Below are 12,319 nucleotides of genomic sequence, written 5' to 3'. Positions count from 1 at the left end.
GGACAGTCACAGGATCCAGCACAGTCGCGTTTAGAGAGTGTCAGTACGGCCAAAAGTTGGCCGTTGACGGGTGTGCTTGGACGCCCGCCACGATTTTGGCTAGCTCCGGAATTCCTGTGAGTAGTTTATCGGCCCCTATCCAGCCGATTCGTGGGCAGCGAAACCATCGAGCAAAGTTTGGCAGCCTGATGCTTTGGCTGGAGAGATGGGACTGGGCGGACGCGGTCAGCATCCAAAGGCCATAACCACGATGGGTCACTGGAGTCACTGACACTGATGATTGCAAGGAGCATAGTACGGAGAGCAAAACAATTTATTATTATTCACTATAAAGATCCGCAAGAATATATACAACCAAATGAAAAAGAGAGAATATAGACATCCACACCCAAAGGTACGGGATCCAAACCCTCGGTGGGACTCTGCAGAGCTGACTCTAACCTATGTCATACATGAGGTAGAAACTAACTCTGGGTAACAATGACACAAATTTCTCGGTTGAACAATATCTATGTTAGTGTTGAGCTTCACGAAAGATCAAATGACCCTTGGCCTTCGTTGATCGCATAAAGTAGTTTCTTTAACATGATAGCCTGCAAGAAGTTCCAACAACAGCACACAATTCAGACGGATGGTACAGGTAACAAACCTACGGGCACACTTGCACGAGTAGCACTGTAAATATTTTCTTCATGAAAAAAACAGCGTGTATCAATAAAAGTTCTTAAAAGTTCAAACAATGTGGAATATGCTATGTTGAATATAAATAATGATTCTAACTTATGAGTCGCTGGTCTTCTATAAGCCAGTCAAGCCAGTAAGGTGCTGGCCGCAGTGTGAACCCAGTTACCAGTTACGATAAGGTGCTGGCCGCAGTGTGAACCCAGTTACCAGTTACGATAAGGCTATGGTCAAGTAGTTCTTTGGTGACTGGGTTTCTGAATCCTCGATTTCCAAGACAACACAGGTGATATAACCACAGTTCACCAAAAAGCAGAAAGAAGCATACCTTGGTGGAGTATGGTGGCAGTTTAAGATAGTTGGCACAAGTCATGACACTAGGCAAATCATCATCTGCAGACTCTGTCGCTCCAGTTGGATTTGAAGTATTATTTGCCACAGATGAGTGCTGGAATTCAAACAAAATTCGAAAGTTCAATAATATGTGGGCAGGCATGTCAACCATAAAGTAGAATAGAAATATTAACAAAGATAACCGATTTACCTTCCTAACAATAGTCAACTTAGGATTTAGGGCAGCCAAACCCCCAGGTGGAAGCCGAGGAGCACCAGTCACGAACTGGCAGAAAGCATGTTGCTGCTCAGGAGTAAATTCTGCCATGATCTCAAGAAACTGCAAAACAGCACAGTAGAAACATCCAAATAAACTTATGAAATTTGCAAATGAAATACAAAGAAGCAGGGAAACTTACATTGACAATCGCAGGACTCTTAGAGGTATAACCATGGTCGAATTTTATATGTTCAGGCAGTGTTTCTGGCTGCATGATGTGAAATTGTTCAGAATAAGCCAAAACAACTACTCCATTCATCCCGAAATACTAAGTGTATTTTGATCAGGGAAAAGTCAAACAAAATAGATTTTGACCATTAATTTCTCTTGCAATATGTTTTCATTTGCTAAACAATTAATGTCATCTCAGAGGCACTCTGAATATAAATCTATTAATGCGAGTTTTATGTCCTAAACTTGTATATAATTGTTGGTCAAAGTTTGCAAAATTTGACTTTTCCTGTACAAAATACACTTATCATTCTTGGACAGAGGAAGTACAACATAAAGAATGACAGCACAGAAGCAATACCTCCCAAAGTTCACGGCGACCACAAATCAGATAATCAAGTTCTTGAGGAGAAAATATTTGGAGTGATGATATGTCAAACACCTGAAGTGACAAATATACAATGAATAATTTTTTCGAAAAAATAAATAAATGTGCTAGTTAGTTCTACTGATCATTGATTAACAGAAATCGACCACGAATCAAAAATACCTGATTGAATCCTGCCTTCAATGCCTCTACTTGCTGCATTATTCCGGTCTTAACAGTAGCATCCACAACCAAAGAAATATACTCTTCTAAGTTATAAATGTTGACCTACAGAAGGGGATAACAATATGAGTAATCTGCAGCAACACTTAAGGGGGGAAAAAAACCCTAGGCCACCATAACACTTACCACTGCATTCTCTCCACCTTCCTTGAGAACATAATCGGGATAGCCCGGAAGAGTAAAGTCCAAACATAAATCTTCAATGGGAGCACCACGGAAACATAATTCTTCTATTTTTTGGCTCTCACTAGAGAGGACTCAAGAAATTGTTTACGTGCAACGAGAATTTGCAGTTCTTGTAATGTCTTTCCAAACTCAGTATCAAAAGATAATATATCATACAAATCAAGTTCCTATTGAAGCAAATTTGGTAAAGTTAAGTGAAAGGCATATACAGAAAGTCAAGTGCTAACAGAAAAGAGGAGTTTTAGAAGAAAATATAAAATGAATCAGGCTCAAGGGCTCTCATGCTTACTTGTCCAAGCAAAAGTTTGTAAAATGCTGTCGACAAAGGCAAATCGAGAAGCCTTCCATCTTGCAATGCTTTTGCCATCGTTCGACCAACTAAGCGGAAATACTCGACAACTTTGAAGAATTTGCTACCTTCTGATGCAGCAGCACTAGGTGGCCAAGGCTGAGGAAATAAACCAAGAGGTGCTTGTACTATGTTCCTGCTCTCAACAAGTGATTCTGATTCACGCTTTTCACCTGTTAAATCATCAGCATTTCCATCAATTTGCATGCCAGAATCATCTGGAGAATGAGATCTCCATAATCCTAAGTCAACCCTTTGCAGCTCACGGCTCAAGAGAGTATAAAACTCCAATGTTGGACCAAGTCCAGTTCCAACTTCACCAAAGTATTCAACTTCTAGGACAGCCTTCTGATTAGAGAACATCTCCATAACTTTAGCCGCAGAATCCAAGATACGGTTACGAGAAACACGGACTTTCTGGCGTTGCAGTCTACCAACCCTGACTTCTCTTTCAAAAGCAGTGTTAGTATTATCACCCTGGTTGTTGCTGAAGACGATGCAGTGCACGAGACAACCCAAAAGCTGTGGAATAAAAGTATTGTCTTCGTGTTTCAAAAGGAAACAGGAAAGGACAAGCTTTCGTCAGCTGATAACACCAAGATGGTAAACTGCCACTACACAGTGCAAGAACATCCTGAATTTGCCGAGCAAGTTTTGGGGTCATCTTACTGTTGACAAACTCCTCTGAGGGTACCTTAGCTCCAACATCGTATAGCCCATCCAACGTAGCAACTTTTCCTTCAGCAAAATCATCACAGGTTGCCTGCAGTTTCAGACGAGGAGATAACTGATTTAAGCCCTCCAACACACGTAATAGTGATAAGATATTGTAGGTTTGGTTTGATTTCTCTAAATCGCAGGGAAGCTCTCCTTGCAAAATACTATCAAGAAGAGAAGTGAACAATTTTTCAGACAAAGTTCTGCAAGAATCTGATTTGGAAGGTTTTGGCACTGAAGCTGAACCTCCAACAGACCCCTTCTCCGCTGTGTTATCAGCCTTCTGATATGTTATAGTGAATACATCACCCCAGAAGTGGTTACCATCATCAGGTAAATCGGATCCACCTAACCGATCTTCATCATCCTCATCATGAACAACTTGCCTTTGAACAGCTTGATATACAGTCAAATGTTTGTTAAGCTGCTTCCCACCAGCTGTAAATATCAATTTGTTGTGATGCTCGGTTGTACGAGCACCCGATGGAAGGCCATTCCGATCTCGGCTACCTCTAATACCACGACTACCTACTGAAGTTAATCCAGCCATTGCAGCTGCAGCAAACGACATTGCACCGCGTGAACCAAATGTGCTTGGACTTCTAAATTCAGCAGCATCCAATCCCCTGCCAGAAGTATTTTTTGTACTGGAACCAGATGAGGGCTGTGCCTGGTTATCATTTGCCAATGAGGCAACACTAGAATCATCAGCATCTCCTAATTTCACATCATGCACTCTCTCAGGAACACAGGAAGGAAGAGACCCTCGGAGAACCTGAACATTTCAACAAAATCCACTGAGTTCCAAACCATGTCCACTCAATACAAACCTTTGTAGTAATAAGCAAAATGGAAAAAAAAATATACTACCGCCTCATGATCATCATCTTCATCCTCAGAGACATCCTCGTCGTCATCATCAAGCATTAAAGCATCATCAATCTCAACTGGAGAAGCATCAAGATCTTCATCCTGCAGGTATAATACTTAATATAAATATATGTTGAAGGCCCTTCGATCTGTTTAGTTTCTAAAATTCAGATAAAGGAGCATGCAATGCGCTAGTCCAAATAATAATTCATAAAGTTGTTTGCCCTGAAAACTTCACTTAGATATTTAAAAATGAAATACAAAAATATCTGTTATTTAGAGTTAAGAAATAAACTCATATTTCATATTTGTGGATATCCTTCATATAGTTCAGTATAAGATACAAAAATGTAGTCAGGTCATTACATAACATCACTTTAAATTATAGTGAAACAGGCATATTTCTACTTTGGTCTTTGTTGCTTCAGTTTTTATATCTTATTCAGCTATAATAATACAAATGCAATGTACACAGAAATGCCACAGCTCAGTACATTTTCATTGCTATACATTTATGATATTATACTTATATAGTTATATAATCTGAACATCGTTTGTCTCTGCAGCATATCCCTTTGAAATCCTCTGCTTACATACTAAAACTAAGTACTGATCAAACTAAATACACTATGAACACTAAGGAAAAGCAAATTAGCTGCATTACTGTTATGTCATTACTACAAAAATCATTTGTCAGCTGAGTAAACAACAAAAGGCATTGTTAAAAAACATTTGCTATCAAGCTGTCCCAGAGTCAGAGAAATTGAAGCCAAACTTAGCAACAGAAGTCACTTAGGGGGGCTCAATTGATATATTATGCAAATAGCAAATAAGATTGAACGCATGAGTATCTAACCTCTGAAGTGCTGTGACTATGTGATGGTTTCAGTTCAACATCTTTCTCTGAAGCAGCTTTTCTTCGTGCAGCATTCCTAGTATGTGGGCCTTTAGGTTCATCCAACCTCGATTTAAGAACAGCTTTTCCTTTTCCCTTTGATGTGTTTATGCTTCCCTCCTGATAATCCTTCTTAATTGCACCACTTGTGGCAGCTGATGACTGTGATCTTAATGATGCCCGACGGCCAGATTGAGTTCCTGGCGGAATTGAAGGCGCAGTGGAACTTGCTGCTCCGGATTCAGAATTATTTGCAGATGAGACTGGAGGCTTCGAGACTGGCTCCGTGCGCTGGACTCTAGGCCAAAGAAAATCTTCAACAGCTGCCAGACTTGCTAATGGGTCAATAAGAACAATATTGGATGAATAATCCTTAAGTGACTTTTCACCAGGCGCTCGACAAAGACGCAATTTGAAGGGCTGTGACAGAGCTCCTAAGCCTGTCATCAGGCGGGATCCTCCCAAAGTCGGCGCTCTTCCAGAATGGCTAAGCAAAACTGGGAAACGTTCCAACGAAGAGAGGGCACTTTGCAGTTTATGGACTAGGAATGTCATAGGAGTTTTATTCCCATTTTTATCATTTGGAAGGGCAAGAGATATAAATGCCTTGTATCGTCTGACTGCTTGATGACGCAAATTTGGTATGTTTGCTTCAGACACCTTTTCCCTCCCAAATGTTCCACATGACAGATAGGTTAGCAAAGCTGTAACAACTCCACTTCCAATGAACTCAAATGTCGAAACACCATCCCCCTTGCTAAGCTCAGACAACATTTCAGCTATTATACCATCCAATTGCTCCTCAATATTGCATAACACATCAAAGCTATTGCCTACTACAGCCTTTGATTTTCCTTTAGCTTTTGTTTTGATAGTGTCAGCTGTTGTATTCAGTTTTGCACAAAGTACCCTCAGTTTAAGGAGATCATCAGTAACTGCAATGTCACTAGAGCCAGGCTCTGAAGGGAAATACTTATCCTTAAATGACTTTGCATGATTACTAACTAAAGCACGGAGACTATTATTTGGAACTTCAGCCGTGCTTGGTGGTGAATTGGCAATCACAGAATGGGAACCTTTTGATCCATCAGGCAAGCTGTTTTCAGTGTTCACAGCATTATTTCGACGGCGGTTGCGCCTATTTTGTGAAGATGTAATGGAATCCACATGATTGTCCAGCTGTGACACTTGAGTCACTTGACCAGAGAACTCTGGGCATATAAGTGACTCAACAGCATGAACAACACCTTCCCTCACAAACATCTTCACAAATATCTCTGGAAGCTTTTCCATTAAAACTTCTGCTATCTGAAGAGCAGGGATCAGCACTTGTGGATCTTTCCAAGCTAAAATGCCAGCTAAAAAGCTGCAATGGTTAATATAAAAGTCAATAGCTTGAAAAAAAATTGGAATTCATGTGATAAGACAGTTTCTAATTGCATGAGATAACTTAATGGAAGATATCCAAAGTTTTGTGTTAGCACCTGGAAATGTTTGTCGTGCTAAGGAGAGACTGGATCATCTCGGCTGAGCTAAAGTACATTAATTTCCCAATGACAGATAAGCACTTGTGGCGTATTGGTCCACTTACGCTAGAGCCATACACCTGTTCAAGGTATTGAAATCCTTAAGAATCACATCAACATGATAGCAACAATGTCCCGTAATACCACATCAGCATTACCATTAACACCATCAAAGAAAACAGTAATAAGCATAGTTTTTAAGGCGACAAGGCGAGACATGGCGAGCCACTCATTTGAGTCGCCTAGGCGATGCCTAGGCGATCATAAGGCGAGGCAAGGCGACGCCATATGTTCAAGGCAGGAGAATGGAGAAGGGATAAAAATGAAAAATGAAGAAGTAAAAGAAGAAGGACAAGGAACATAAAAGGCCCAATCCAGCAGACAGCCCATAAAAGCCCTCCCCAACTATCCTGAACTATCTAGGGCTGCCACTGCTCCTCTCCAAGTGCTGCTTCTCCCTCTCGAACACCTTCTCAGTATCCGCTGCTGGAGCCGCCTCCTTCCAGATCTCCTCTCCCCTTCCTCACTGCTGCTGTCGCCCCCTTCTAGATCTCCCCTCCCCTTCCTCACTGCTGCTGCCGCCCTCCTTCTAGATCCCTGTGCGAGATCCCCTGCTGTTGCCCTTCAAGAGCCCCTCCCAGATCTGCTGGGGAGCAGAGCTGGCGGGGGATGGGAGCAGAGATTAGTGGTTAGCCTTGCCTGGTCCTCCTCCAGTTCTTCCTATGTCTCCTCCCTCCCCTGCTCCCTCATTTTGCTGGTTTTGGTCGTGGCGTCGAGGACGCCCAGACTTTTTTCAGCGTCTGGACGACTAGGCGACGACTTAAAAACTATGGTAATAAGACAAGAGACTGACCTGTGTCATGGTAGGTAACAGGTCCATACCAAATTGCTGCAGAAGTTCAGGCTGATCACGCAATAACTTCTCCCGACCTGATAGTTCATTTCCTGTTGAACCATGTTCACTCTGCTTACTAGAAGTGGATTTTTTTACAGAAGAACCTTTCATGTGAACATCGGAATACATTGGTAAAGAAATGGTCCCAACAGGCAGAGGAGGAAGTAACTCATCTGCAAGCTTCACAATCTCATTCATCTGCATAATACCCAAAAACACATAATGGCATCATTTGCAAGTGGATCATGTGGTGATAATATATAACTACAACCAGAAAGTCGGTAGCTTTACAAGTTACAATACCTATTAAAATTTAACATAGATGACAATTTATCAAAAATATAAACTGTGCTAATGTCAGAATATATTCTTGGTGCCAGGAATAGAACATAGGATAACATCAAGTTCACAAATGCTCAACATGGGAACTAGTATGGGTATGCTCGCATTGAAGAAAAGACAATGACGTGCCATAGAGGAACATTGACTACAAACTAAAAGTATAATATTTGGTGATTAAAAAACAAATTGCATTATTAGAAACACATGTTAGGGGACTTATTGGGTTTCATTTCATCAAATTCATCAAAAACAGTGTTTTAAAATATACAAATATTATTTTTTTCTGCGATGACACTTATTACTGTGTCATTGTGCGTAAAGATGCTATATGGCATGCATTAGGCACTCCTACAAGTAAGCCCCCTCACTGCACCACGAAGTGGTAGAAGAGAGAGAACAAGGAAGATTTTCAGGCATGTGTGGAGTACAGAATGGGGGCAGAGATTGCTGTATTGAGGGACATGTAAGGTTGGGAACTGTGCGATTAATTGTGTGGCTTTATAATTAGGGCCAGTTAGAAGCCGTTTTGGAAAACGTTTGGCAAAATGGGCTCCAGTGGCACTGCAATAATCTGTATCAAATTTGTGAGGAGCCGAGAGAAGGCACTTTTTCTGGCTCCAGCTCCTCCAGGCTCCTTGCAAGGAGCCGTTTTTTAGATGGCCATTTGGCAGGGCTCCTTGCAAGGAGACGCAAAAAGCCAGAGCCAGAGCCGTGCCAAATGGGGCCTTAATAGAGATGATATCCTGGGCTTGGAATCAATGGTTAAAGTGCTATCTGAAGCATAGGGTATGTTGAACTCTGAAATACAAAAATGTACCACTCAAATAGCTTCATTAATTTACACTTAGCTTGTTAAGATAAACAACAAATGTAGATATCAAGCACACATGATACCCAAGGAGCATTAAAGTGTGCCTATGAAAAGACAAAATCACCTGATCAGCTGGTCTTGTTAAAGCAGGGGACACAGTTGTGCCAGCAACCAACCCAGAGCCTGAAAGGATACCTTTAAGTGTGCCACTAATTCCAAGAAGGAGAAGTGTTTTAGCTGCCAGAGGTGATCCACTTGCGCATATTGAGAGCAGACGAATCACACCCTGTAAGAAAGCATGGAATAAACTTCACAAATCTAAAATAAATAATTGTAACAAAAAAAAAGAAAAAAAACGAAGTGTACCGTATATGTCGATGTACTCAAGGATGCCTGTCCTGCTAAGTTGCTAACAGATACTAAGCTAGCAGCTTGTGCAACCAATCCATGCGTGCACAACTCATCCAATTTTTCTGGAAATGGTGAAAAAGCTTCCGCGATACGGGTAAGGCAGACAGAAGCATGCTCCAGTACCTAGAATAGGGTAAAACATAACATCAGCATCTGAAACATAGATGGTGTCATGAAGGAAATCAGCATTTGGAATGGCAATTGTACTTTTGAATCATGGTAGTTCAGTAGATTAGTAAGAAGTGGAACCGCTTCCATTACAAAATCTGATGCATCAGAAGGAAGTTTCCTACACATATTAGCAGCCGTAGATAATGCAACTCTCTGAAAACATTCCATCAACAAAAACAGCAGTTAGTAATAAAAAAATAACAAGAATAAATAGTACGGTTCATCTGTCACAGAATAGAAACAAGTAATGCATAAGAATAAGCTATGAGATAAATGGAATGAAGCAAGCGAACAAACATAGTTTTTTTGTGATGCAAAAATCTAGAATAGGCAGAGTGATTACCTGAACACCTGTGGAGAAAAAGTCAAGGTATGATAGGACTGCCATTAGTGCACCAGCACGCAAGCAGGCAGTTGGATGCTCCAGGGATATTTTTTTAAGAGCTTGCAATGACTAAATAAAAAAACATAGCATATATGTTAGGCCACCATCAAGAGCACACATGCAAATACGAAGAGATTGTACATGTATGCATCTATTATCTATACACAATAGTATTTCAAACGAGAAGACATTATTTCTAGAGATCCAAACAACAGTAGAAACCAGAAAAATGTTCTATTGAAAACCAGTGACAGAGCTTGCAGCCAAAGTTAGTAGGGGAAGAGGACAGTGATTTGGAGATGAATTCAATGTTTCCAAATGTGTATTTACATGCTTCATTAGCGATGTAGCTCAAAACACTGCCAGTTCTTTTATGGAGTTGCTAAAATGAAGGGGGAGAGAGCATGGCCCATGTTGGCCCTAAAGCTCTACCCTTGTCAAGGTATCAGTATCACAGAAGAATTAAGACCATATAAAGTTATAAACTGAAATAATCACTTGAACTTCTGTAGCTGACACTTCTTGATGACCGGTTGTACTAAATCCAACTACATTTGACAGCAAACAGGAATTAAAAATGATTTAGAGTAAGATTTTCAAAGAGAATATATCAATTCAAATTTCACCACTTTTAATTATACCCCAAGAAAGAAAAGGTAAGGAATGACCATGCCGTATAATCAAGATAGAGAGGTGCCAGAATCATGGTACAGGAATAATAACATCTACCATAGAGTGGAAGCTGCAGATCAGGACATAGGAATATCTTAGAAAAACAACGTAATCTTTTCATTATCTAGTCAGAACATAGAAGGGTATCTATCCTGTTATGTAACTTCATCAAACAGGCACAAAAAAATCAACTTAACACAATTGTATTAAATGGACCATTTCTGAACAAGAGCTTTCAATATACACCACGTCAACACCCAAGAGTCCAATTAGAATGAGGAATTAAGGAAATCATGCATTAATATCTGGCCATTAGCAATTCCAAACTATTGCAAACTATGAAGGGAACAAATGGAAGGCTACGCAATGTTTACACACCAACATATGAAGTTTACGATAAAATCATGTCCACAAATCAATGAAAGGGATGCAGCAAAGTGACAAATAAGCAACATACTGAAAGCAATGTGTTAATGTAGAGCATACCTGCTCCGCCAAGTCCATGTATTCAATGGTGAGAAGCCGGGCACAAAAGCAAGGCACAGCACCATAATGCACAACTGCAGAGCAAGAAGACGGCAGCACATCACAGAGGTGAGTTAGGGCTCGTGCTGCAAGCAGCATGATGTCTGGGTTGCTCTCGTGATTGAGCAGCCCGACCAGGACAGGGACAAATGAGTCCACCGAGAATGCCCCAAGAGACTCTTCTGTGCCAATGGACAGCATCTCACAGAGTTGTGTTAACGCCTCGACCTGCCGCCCATCCTCTCCATCAGCACGCAACCCGGCAAGAATCTTCTTCAACCTCCCACTCAGCTGCCCGGATGCTGATGACGATGACGCGGCTGCGGCTGCGGCTGCGGCTGCAGGCTGACAGTGCTGACGACGGCAGTATATCGTCCAGGCCAGCACCAAGCTTCCTAAGCAGCCCCTGGAGCGCGGTGCTCGCAGAAGTCAGGCTGTGGGGGATGGCCCCAGCCCCGAACCCCGCATCGTCGTCATCCTCAATGCCCTCGAAACCTAGGCCCAGCAGGCGCTCGGCCTCGCGCACTCGGGAGCTGTGAGAGGGCTCCGGCTGCTGCTGCTCCTTACCCTTATCTGCGTTGGAGGAGCGGCCACGGCGCCGCGGCGGCGGGTTGGGATTGGAGTTGTTGTCGCCCGAGGAGTCCATCGCGGGGAGGGGGTTGACAGCGGCCGAGCGGCGGGTGCGCGGTGGCAACGGCACGGGGTTGGGGGCGGGGGAGGGGGCGGGGGGAGGGTTAGGGTTAGGGTTAGGGTTGAGCCGCGAGCGCTTGGAGGAGCGGGAGGAGGGAGTCGCGGAAGAAGAGGAGGCCTCCGCCCGCTTGCGGCTGCGCGTTTCCATACAAAGGGAGCGGAGAAAGGCAGCAGCCGCCTCGCGGCGGCGGCGGTGGCGACGCGGCTATGAAGGGATCGGCGAAGGCGGCGGGAGCATCGGAGGTGCTAGCGATGAGATCTGGCCTGGGTGGGGTTGGGAATCTGAGGTAGGGAAAATTGGCTCTGAACCATTAAAAGGTTGCATGTTGACCATTAAAAGAATGAACTTGTGCTATATATCATTAAAAAATTATATTTCTTTGAATCTTAGCCCATATGAAGTCTCTGTTAATAGGGACATATATATACCCATGTCTCTTAGCAATACATGAGCCCAACAGAAATATATATGCTATATAAAAAGTAACATATTATAACACCTTAAAAAATTAGCATGAGCTTAACATCATCTATTAGAATATTATATTAATAAGATATAGCATAACTTTAGCAGTACTCCTACATGACATTGTTCACATCTTGATGCTTAACTGGGTTCTCTAGGTCACATCTAGCACCATAGTTAACAACACATTGGTTTAGAATAGAACTCATACCAAGTTACACATGCTTAACCTAAGATAACTACTCAATTATAAGCCTACTGGTTGATTCCTCTAGGTGAGATTGATGCCATCTCTCCTTGTTGTCACACCTGAGCTTGTTGGAGAAAGGGAAG

General features: G+C 42.2%; 1 pseudogene; it reads right to left on the bottom strand.

The window, feature by feature from the left end:
• Window positions 1-294: 294 nt before the first annotated feature.
• On the bottom strand, window positions 295-11,826 carry LOC136497490 (E3 ubiquitin-protein ligase UPL3-like; annotated as a pseudogene).
• Window positions 11,827-12,319: the final 493 nt, after the last annotated feature.

This window comes from Miscanthus floridulus, chromosome 12, assembly GCF_019320115.1.
Source record: "Miscanthus floridulus cultivar M001 chromosome 12, ASM1932011v1, whole genome shotgun sequence".
Taxonomy (NCBI): domain Eukaryota; kingdom Viridiplantae; phylum Streptophyta; class Magnoliopsida; order Poales; family Poaceae; genus Miscanthus; species Miscanthus floridulus.
The sequence above is the reverse complement of the archived record's forward strand: the minus strand, read 5'-3'. Positions and strand labels throughout refer to the sequence as shown.